An 8,043-nucleotide genomic window follows, 5' to 3' on the forward strand; every position below is an offset into this window, starting at 1 on the left:
ATCCTTGCCTGTAAAACATAATCAAAACAACTGGTGAATTTTGAGTGATGTCTGAGCATGAGATGGATGTAATGTAGGAATATGAAATCTGTTTTGGTGATTGTATTGTGCTTATTAGGAGAGTGTCATGGTTTGTAGGAAGAACACTAAAGTATGGGGCATGAGGTGGTGTCATTAAAGATGAGGCATCAGCGTGGCAGCTCGCTCTCAAGTAGTGCAGGCAGAGAAGTTCTCTGGATTCTGCTTGCAAATACTTTGCAATTCTTGCTTGTTTCAAATTTTTTTTTTTTTTACTAGTTGAAAATAGGAACTTAAGAAAAATGTACTTCTCAGAAACTGATGTAAAGATATAAATACCTCAATAAATCCATTATGGTTTCTTCTCCTCCTCCGAAGCCAGGGCCTCCAGGTGTTTCCCTCTCACCCTCTGTTCTCTGCTTTAGGCAGCTTCTCCTGCCTTCTCCTCTCCTGCAGGCAACTCCTAGGTCCTTCTAGAGTCTGAAGCAGCTCAGCCCAAAACAGGAGCTGGGATCATTCAGGTTCACAGGCCCTGACCCTCACTTGAATGCAGGAGCTGGCAGGAGGTGAGTCAGAAAAAAGGCTTAACAGCTATTCTGAGATTAGATCAGCTGTCTTAGCTGCCTAGGTGTGTGTATGTGTGTGCACTATATGTGTGCATGTGTGTCTGTATCTGTTTATGTGTGTATGTGTGTTTCCATGGATTTTCTGCCTGGAACTCATGACTGTAATAGGAATTTCCCACACATCCTCCCTGTCCCTTCTCACTTCCTGACATCTCTTCTTCTCTGATCCTCTATGGTAAAACCCTCCTGGCCTACTCCTGGTACTATCTTCTTGTCACCAGGCTTTCCGTTCTGGCGCATCCTGTGGAGAGAGAGAGAGAGAGAGAGAAATTACCTATCACCAGTATGCAACTGGCAAGCCAACAATCTGCAGTGTGGGCCACCCGGCTGGAGACCCAGGAGAGCTGATGGGGCACGTGCAGTCTGCTGGAGAATTTTTCTTTTTTGGAGAGGTCAATCTTTTAGATGTTTTCAAGACTTCCACTAATTAGATTCAAGCTGACCTCCTTACAGGGGTAATCTGCTTTACTCAACATTCACCAATTTAAATGTCAATCTCATCCAAATCACCTTCCAGGTTGACACATGATATCACACCTCCCTAGGCTAAATTATTTCCCCATCTTGTGTCCTGAACCCACAGTGAGAGGATTTCACTGTGTGAGATTGGATTGAATGAAGAAAATGTGGTCCACATACACCATGAAAATCTGTGCAGCCATGAAAGACAACAAAATGAAGTTCTTTCCAGCATCATGGATGGACCTGGAGGCCATTATCATAAGCGACCTAACACAGAAGTAGAAAACCACATGCTGCATGTTCCCATTTACAAGTGGGAGCTAAACATTGAATACACATGAATGTAAAGATGGAGACACTGGAGATCACCAGACGGGAGGGGGGAGGGGAACATGGACTGAAGAACCCCTGTTGGGCATAACCTGTTGGGTACTATGCTTACTGGCTGAGTGATGGGATCACTGGGGCCCCGAGCCTCAGCCTCCCACAATTGACCCATGTGACAAATCTGCATGTGTACCCTTTACAATAAGAATTGAAATAAAAAATGAATAAATAATTAAAATGACACGAGGCCAAAAAGTAATGAAGTGACAGGAGCGAGAGAGCTCTGCACTATGAACTCTATGCCTGCTCTAAAAATACACACTCTAGTCATTTAAAATAATTCTAAGGTGTATGATCATAATTTTATAAAAATTACATATGATTGCACCAAAATCCTAACATTGAACACTGCGCAATGGAATTTCAGATGATTTCCATCTTGTTCTTTATACCTTTCTTTTTTGTCATATTTTCCGGTGATATTGTTTGTCCTCCAGAAGTCATTGCTTCCAAGCGTCCCCTTCTGCACCCACCTCCTCCTTTTCTACTGTCCACACAGCCCTTCCTCTGACCTGAGACTGTGGCTTCCTTGGCAATGAAGGCACAGGAGCTGCATTCAGCCTCAGGAGAGAGGAGGACGCAGGGCAGGTTGTACAGATGGTCTCGGCATTGCAGAGGAACCTAACAGCACCCAGTTTCTAGTGCAGAGAGCTGCGTTTCTCCACCATGTTAGCTACAACCAAGCCAACTTTGCCCCTTTCCTGATTGTTTTTTTTTCTCACTCTTCCCAACTCCTACTTGAAAATTCATATGCTTCCACCTACCATTTCTTTCTACTTCTTGTTTTCACAATATATTCTGACTTACTGTGCCCAGAAAACACTGGTCCCACCATGTCCCAAGTTACCATCTAAAGTGTAGTGAGTGAATGAGCAAGAAAGAGGCCCCTGCCTCAATCACTGCCTCTCATTTATTCACTCACAGGGTAAGTACAGCCTCAGAACCAACAATGGACTGTGCTACAGATGCTTCCCTGAGGAAAACAGATAAAATCCCTGCTGCAGTGAGGACAGCAGGTGAACATAATGAGCAGGTGCATTGCATCGGACGTAGGAAGATGACAAATGATTCAGGAGGCAGGGAACAAGGTTGTGGGGAGGAAGACTGGGAGGGGAGCCCCCAGCTCCTCAGTAGTCTGAACAGGAAGGTTTGCCAAGAAGGTGATCTGTGAGTCCTGGCTTCAAGGAGGTGAGCATTCCCGCAGGAGGCAGAGCCGGTGAATACAGCCTGGAGTGGTCCAGGGAAAATCCAGAAAGTCTGGGTGTGGTGGCTCACATCTGTAATCCCAGCACTTTGGGAGGCCAAGGTGAGTGGATCACGAGGTCAGGAGATCAAGAACATCCTGGCCAACATGGTGAAACCCTGTCTTTACTAAAAGTACAAAAATTAGCTGGGAATGGTGAGGCGTTCCTGTAGTCACACTCAGGAGGCTGAGGCAGGAAAATCACTTGAATCCAGGAGATAGAGGTTGCACTGAGCCGAGATTGTGCCACTGCACTCCAATCTGGGGACAGAGCGAGACTCTCTCAAAAAAGCAAAACAAAATAAACAAAAAAGAAATACCGGAGAACGCATTTTGTAAGTAATTAGGACCAAACAATCTATTTATCACCAAGCAATTTAATCATGATTTAAGAAAATATTTCACATGAATTGAAAAAGTGGTATGTTTATTTCATTTTTTTAAATTTTTGAGCTGAAAGGGCCGGGGATCATTAATTGACAGCAGTTTATACACATTTGTTTCCTTCCCACAGTTGTTTCCTTCCCAGAGCAGGCACAGAGTCCTTGAGAAGGGCAGTCTCTGAACGAGGGAGCCAGGAACGCAGGCCGGACATATCCTTGGCAGCACATCTAGCCCCAACAGTATACAATCCTTCAAGTTGGAATTCCATTGGGTATGTGAAAGGGACCAAGGTGGGGGATAGAGAGGAAGTCTTCGACAGGACTCACATCTCAGTCCAGGCCTCCTCACTGTCCAAGTCCATCCAAGTTTTAAGACCCTGGGGGGCAACAATCAGGCCCACCCACCTCAACAGGGGCAGATTCTCCCATCTGTGTCCAGTTCACACACACCTGCTTCTGCTGGTTGCACAGTGCGAGAGAATTGGCCTTACAGTAAGAGAGGGACCACATCCTTTCTGCCCCTCCCCGGCATCTCTCTTCAGCAGCATCTGTGCAGGAACCACTGGGAAGATGGAGGCCTGCCTTCTCAGTTCAGCCATGTGTGCCCTTGTCTGCAAATCTTCCATCAGCAACAGGATGGAGGCCACATGTGGGCCCAGGCAGACACCTGTGTTCCCCAGTCCGTCACCCACTGTCCTGCCCTGGCTGTGTGCTGCCAACTGCTGGTGCCCAGGCCAGAGCTCCAGCAGGCCCCGAATTGGGACCTAAAGTCAGTTTGCATAGGCACTTGGCAATTTTTGGTAGGGAGATAGATGAAAAAGTGATGGATGTGAGAAGAATGAGTTTCATTTGATAGACTAATTAGAGATCTGAAGTGATTTTACCTTTATTTTCTTCACTTTAAGCCAATCATGAAATTTCACAGTGATTTCCAGGAAAGAGGTAGAAGGAAAGCAGTGTTAAGAATCATCGGGTCGGTGGCCAGTTTACCCAGGGAGGCGCAGGCAGGGTGGGCCCTCACTGGGGCAGCTGGAGGAGCATGGACTGCGCTGCCGGCAGGTAGGTGATGTTCCAAGAGAGTGAGAGCTGGTACGCGGTGTCCTCCACAGCTTCCAGCTTGCACGGTTCCATCAGGCCGTCCCCTGCGGTGGCCAGTGAGTTGGCAATCAGCTCAGCTTCCTTGGAGTCACCCTCTGCAGAGATGATGGCTGCCTTTTTCTGCTGCTCAGCCTTTCCCACCACAAATCTGGCCCTCTCTGCTTCCTGCTGAGCCACAAGTTTGGCTTCCATTGCTTCTGTGAACTCCTTCCTGAAGGTCAGATGGGTCCAGGACACTTCGTCCAGGATAAGCCCAAAGATGACTGCTCACTCTGTATGGTCGTCACTCACCTGCCTGGAGACCAGCTCTCTCTGGGTGATTAGTTCAGCAACAAAGTGAGCCACCACTAACTTGAGGATCTCGGTCCTGATGGACAGCAGCACAAGCTCATCATAGTCCTCTCCGATGCTGGTGAAGATGGGAGAAAGCTGGCTAGCAATGGGCCAGAAGAGGATGTGCAGTGTGATGTTGACATTCTGTAAATGTTTGCTACCAGTGTTGACTGGCATAGTACATGGTCGAAAATGGCAGTCAAAGATCATTGGTTTCTGTACCCATGGAAGGAGAAAGTGAGTCCTTTCCCTACCACAATGTCCTGTACTCCACGGAATGGGTCAAAGATGACAGCTCTGTGCCCAGCATCCACATTATATAAGGCAGAGTTCACCACACCTCCTGCAACAGCCAAGGCCAGGCCAAACTTGCCAATGGGCTCGAACTCTTTGGCAGCCGTATTTTCTTCTGCTGGATCCTCTCACGCCTGTTTCTACTCTGACCTCCACATGAATTGCCCCTATTTCATTCTTAAATAAGCACAAGTGTTTACTAATTGACATGTGTGTCTGTTGGGCATTGAGCAACTTCTCAAACCTTGGAAGCAGATTGGGCACAGCCACCCTCATTTCCTATTTCATACCAATTTTTGCAGGGGTTCATTTTTTTTTTATCACAGCAACTGTTGAAATCATAGATTGTAAAAATACCATGTCATCTAAAGCAATGTTGCATAGTCTAATGTTGAAACTATAAAATACCTTGGAGTAGTACTTCCTAGCAGTGTACCAGAAGATAGCACTTCTCATCTTTCAAATAATTCAGTAAGCCCAGAGGGATTGCTTACAGCAAATTTGTGCCCTGAGCTCCTTGGCACACAGCTTGGGATCCACAGCCAAGGGCTACAGAGAAGACAGAACAGACGTTGACATCATGGTGGATGAGGGGGTCAATAAATGGTTCCTTTTTAGGGGTTGGGGCAGTTCCTCCCACCCTGCAGATCAAGATGCTCTGACAGCAAAGAGCAGAGGGGTGTGCTCTGGTGGCCCAGGAGTTCTGCCCAAGGAGAGAGGGTTCTCTTTTGCTGCAGTGAAAACCAACAGGACACTGCTTTATCACAGGACCAAGGGGACCCTTGGAAGATCAGAGTGAGGAGCTGTCTGAGTGTTTAAGATCACACAGTAACATCCTGTTTGATGGCTTCAGAAATCCTTCATGAGCTGAGAGACAGCACCCAAGGTTACAGGTGAGTGGGCAGGATGGGCCAGACATAACAACTCTTGAGATGACAACCAGGTTCTCCCTAGTGTTTATGTGTCTTTGTGTGTGCACGTGTATGTGTGTGTCTGTCTCTGTATTTCTGCTTGCATTTGTGTATGTGTGTGTGTTCGGGTGAGTGTGTGTGTGTGCATGTGTGGTGGGGGGGGTGAGAAACTATGCATGCATGTCTGTGTGTGTGTGTGCATGCATGTCTGTGTGTGTGTGTGATAACATGCATGCATGAATGGTGAATTGATTTCCTGGTTGATTTGCTGTGGATGGAGACAGGGACTCCAGGGAGGTTCCTGCCCACCTTGCCTTCCCTATCTTCTCTCCTCACATTCCCTCCTCCCTGTGGGAAAAGTCTCCTTCAGGAATTGAGGGTTGATTACTGCAGACTTCTCACAGCTCCGCAAATTTCCGTGATATTTGCATCCCCTGGCCTCCCGCTCATGCTTATCCCTCTGCTGTGTGTCCTATCTTCTCCTCCCACCTGGCCGCGCTGTATTCTTCCTATTCCTATAAGAACAGGCTGAAATGCCACCTCTCAAGAAGCCTCCATGCAACTCCCCAGGCAGAATGAGTCACCCCCTCTTCTGCCCTCTGATAGCCCCAACCAACTCAAGGACATCACATCAGCAGCAGCCGCATGGGTGTTTGTTTCTGTCCCTGGATTCTACATGCCTTGAGGACTGGACACATCCATCACCCACATGTAAACCCAGCACCTAGCACGGTGGCTGCCATATGATAGGATTTAAGACACATCAGAGGAATCTAATAATCAGACTATCCCAGGGCTGCTAGAACTCAGAAAGGGATCCCCATAGCTCAGGGGATTGGACAAAGGTCTTCATTTCTGTTCTTTCCAGCACCAACCCTCATGGCTCCACTCATCCCTACTCCTTCCTCCTATTAAGATTGGCTGATCAGGAGAGGGGTAGGGGCAGGAGCAGCTACACCTGGTCTCTTCCACCTCCCACGGTGGGGTGTACCCTTCTTGGGAACTGGTGAGCATGATAGCCCCTTGGCCTAGAGGACCTGGAGACTAGGAGCCCCACAGAGACCAGGAGGAGCTGTGTAGCCACTTGCAGAGACAGCCAGAGAGTGCTTCAGGACTGCATGGAAATCTAGAGAAGCGGGGAGCACAGGACCCTCTTTTGTGGGTCATGAGATATTTAGGTTGGGTCATGTCTACAAAAGAGGGTGTCACTTATCAATACTTTTACCTCTTTACCCCTTCCAGATCAGAGTGGGTGCTTTACTTGTTTTTATGGATTACTGTGTCAATCAAAATGAGAGGTCAGAATCACCTTAAAGATTTGAAACATTTTCCAGATTTGACAAATGTAGCACATTTTAATGCTACTTCTATTTTTAGGAAGCTGTGGCTGAAAGAAATATTTTATTGTATAGCATTACCCAAATTACTTATACAGGATTTTAAAAATCTACATAGTGAAAGAAACATTTTATTGTATAGCATTACCCAAATTACTTATACAGGATTTTAAAAATCTACATAATGTCTTACAACCATGTGAAAAGTAAAAACTCAAATGCAATAACTTTTTGGGCCAGGAGGGGTGGCTCATGCCTGTAATCTCATAAATTTGGGAGGCCCATGCGGGAGGATCGCTTGAGGCTAGGAGTTGGAGATCAGCCATGGCAACAGAATGAGACCCTGTCTGTACAGAAAATTTTAAAATAGAACAAGGGTAGTAGCACATGACTGTAGTCCCAGCTCCTCAGGAGGCAAGGGTGGGAGGATCACTTGAGCCTGGGAGTTTGAGGTTGCAGGCAGTCGTGGTGGTGCCACTGCACTCCAGACTGGGTGACAGAGTGAGAGCCTGTCTCAAAGAAAACAACAACAACAGCAGCAAAAACAGCAGATGTAAGAAAAAAAGTTAAACACCAATAAGCTAAGTTGACAGGAGACTTGTGGAACCACAATGATCAATTTATGCAAATTTCTTAATTTTGAGGTATTCAGGGGTCTGTTGAGTGTCAGTATTCTCAGAAAGTTCCATCTTATGAAATATAATTTGATCTGTTGAATCCACTCCTTAATCCAGGTCCTCTGAGAAGCAGATGCCTACATGGGATTCACATGAGGGGATTTCATTGGTGGAAACCCTGGAAGAACCATTCAGCAGGATGCACTTCTGAAGCCAAGTGCAGGAGGAAGGGACAGGAGGTTGCGCAGGTGCATCCTACACTACAGTGAATGGTGCTGGGACAACTGGATGGCACATGCGGAAGAATGAAGCATACCCCTTCCTTACAGCACAC

General features: G+C 46.8%; 1 pseudogene; it reads right to left on the bottom strand.

Moving 5' to 3' along the window:
* Positions 1–4,136: 4,136 nt before the first annotated feature.
* On the bottom strand, positions 4,137–6,648 carry LOC117097384 (annotated as a pseudogene).
* Positions 6,649–8,043: the final 1,395 nt, after the last annotated feature.

This window comes from Trachypithecus francoisi, unplaced genomic scaffold (assembly GCF_009764315.1).
Source record: "Trachypithecus francoisi isolate TF-2019V2 unplaced genomic scaffold, Tfra_2.0 Lachesis_group15, whole genome shotgun sequence".
Taxonomy (NCBI): domain Eukaryota; kingdom Metazoa; phylum Chordata; class Mammalia; order Primates; family Cercopithecidae; genus Trachypithecus; species Trachypithecus francoisi.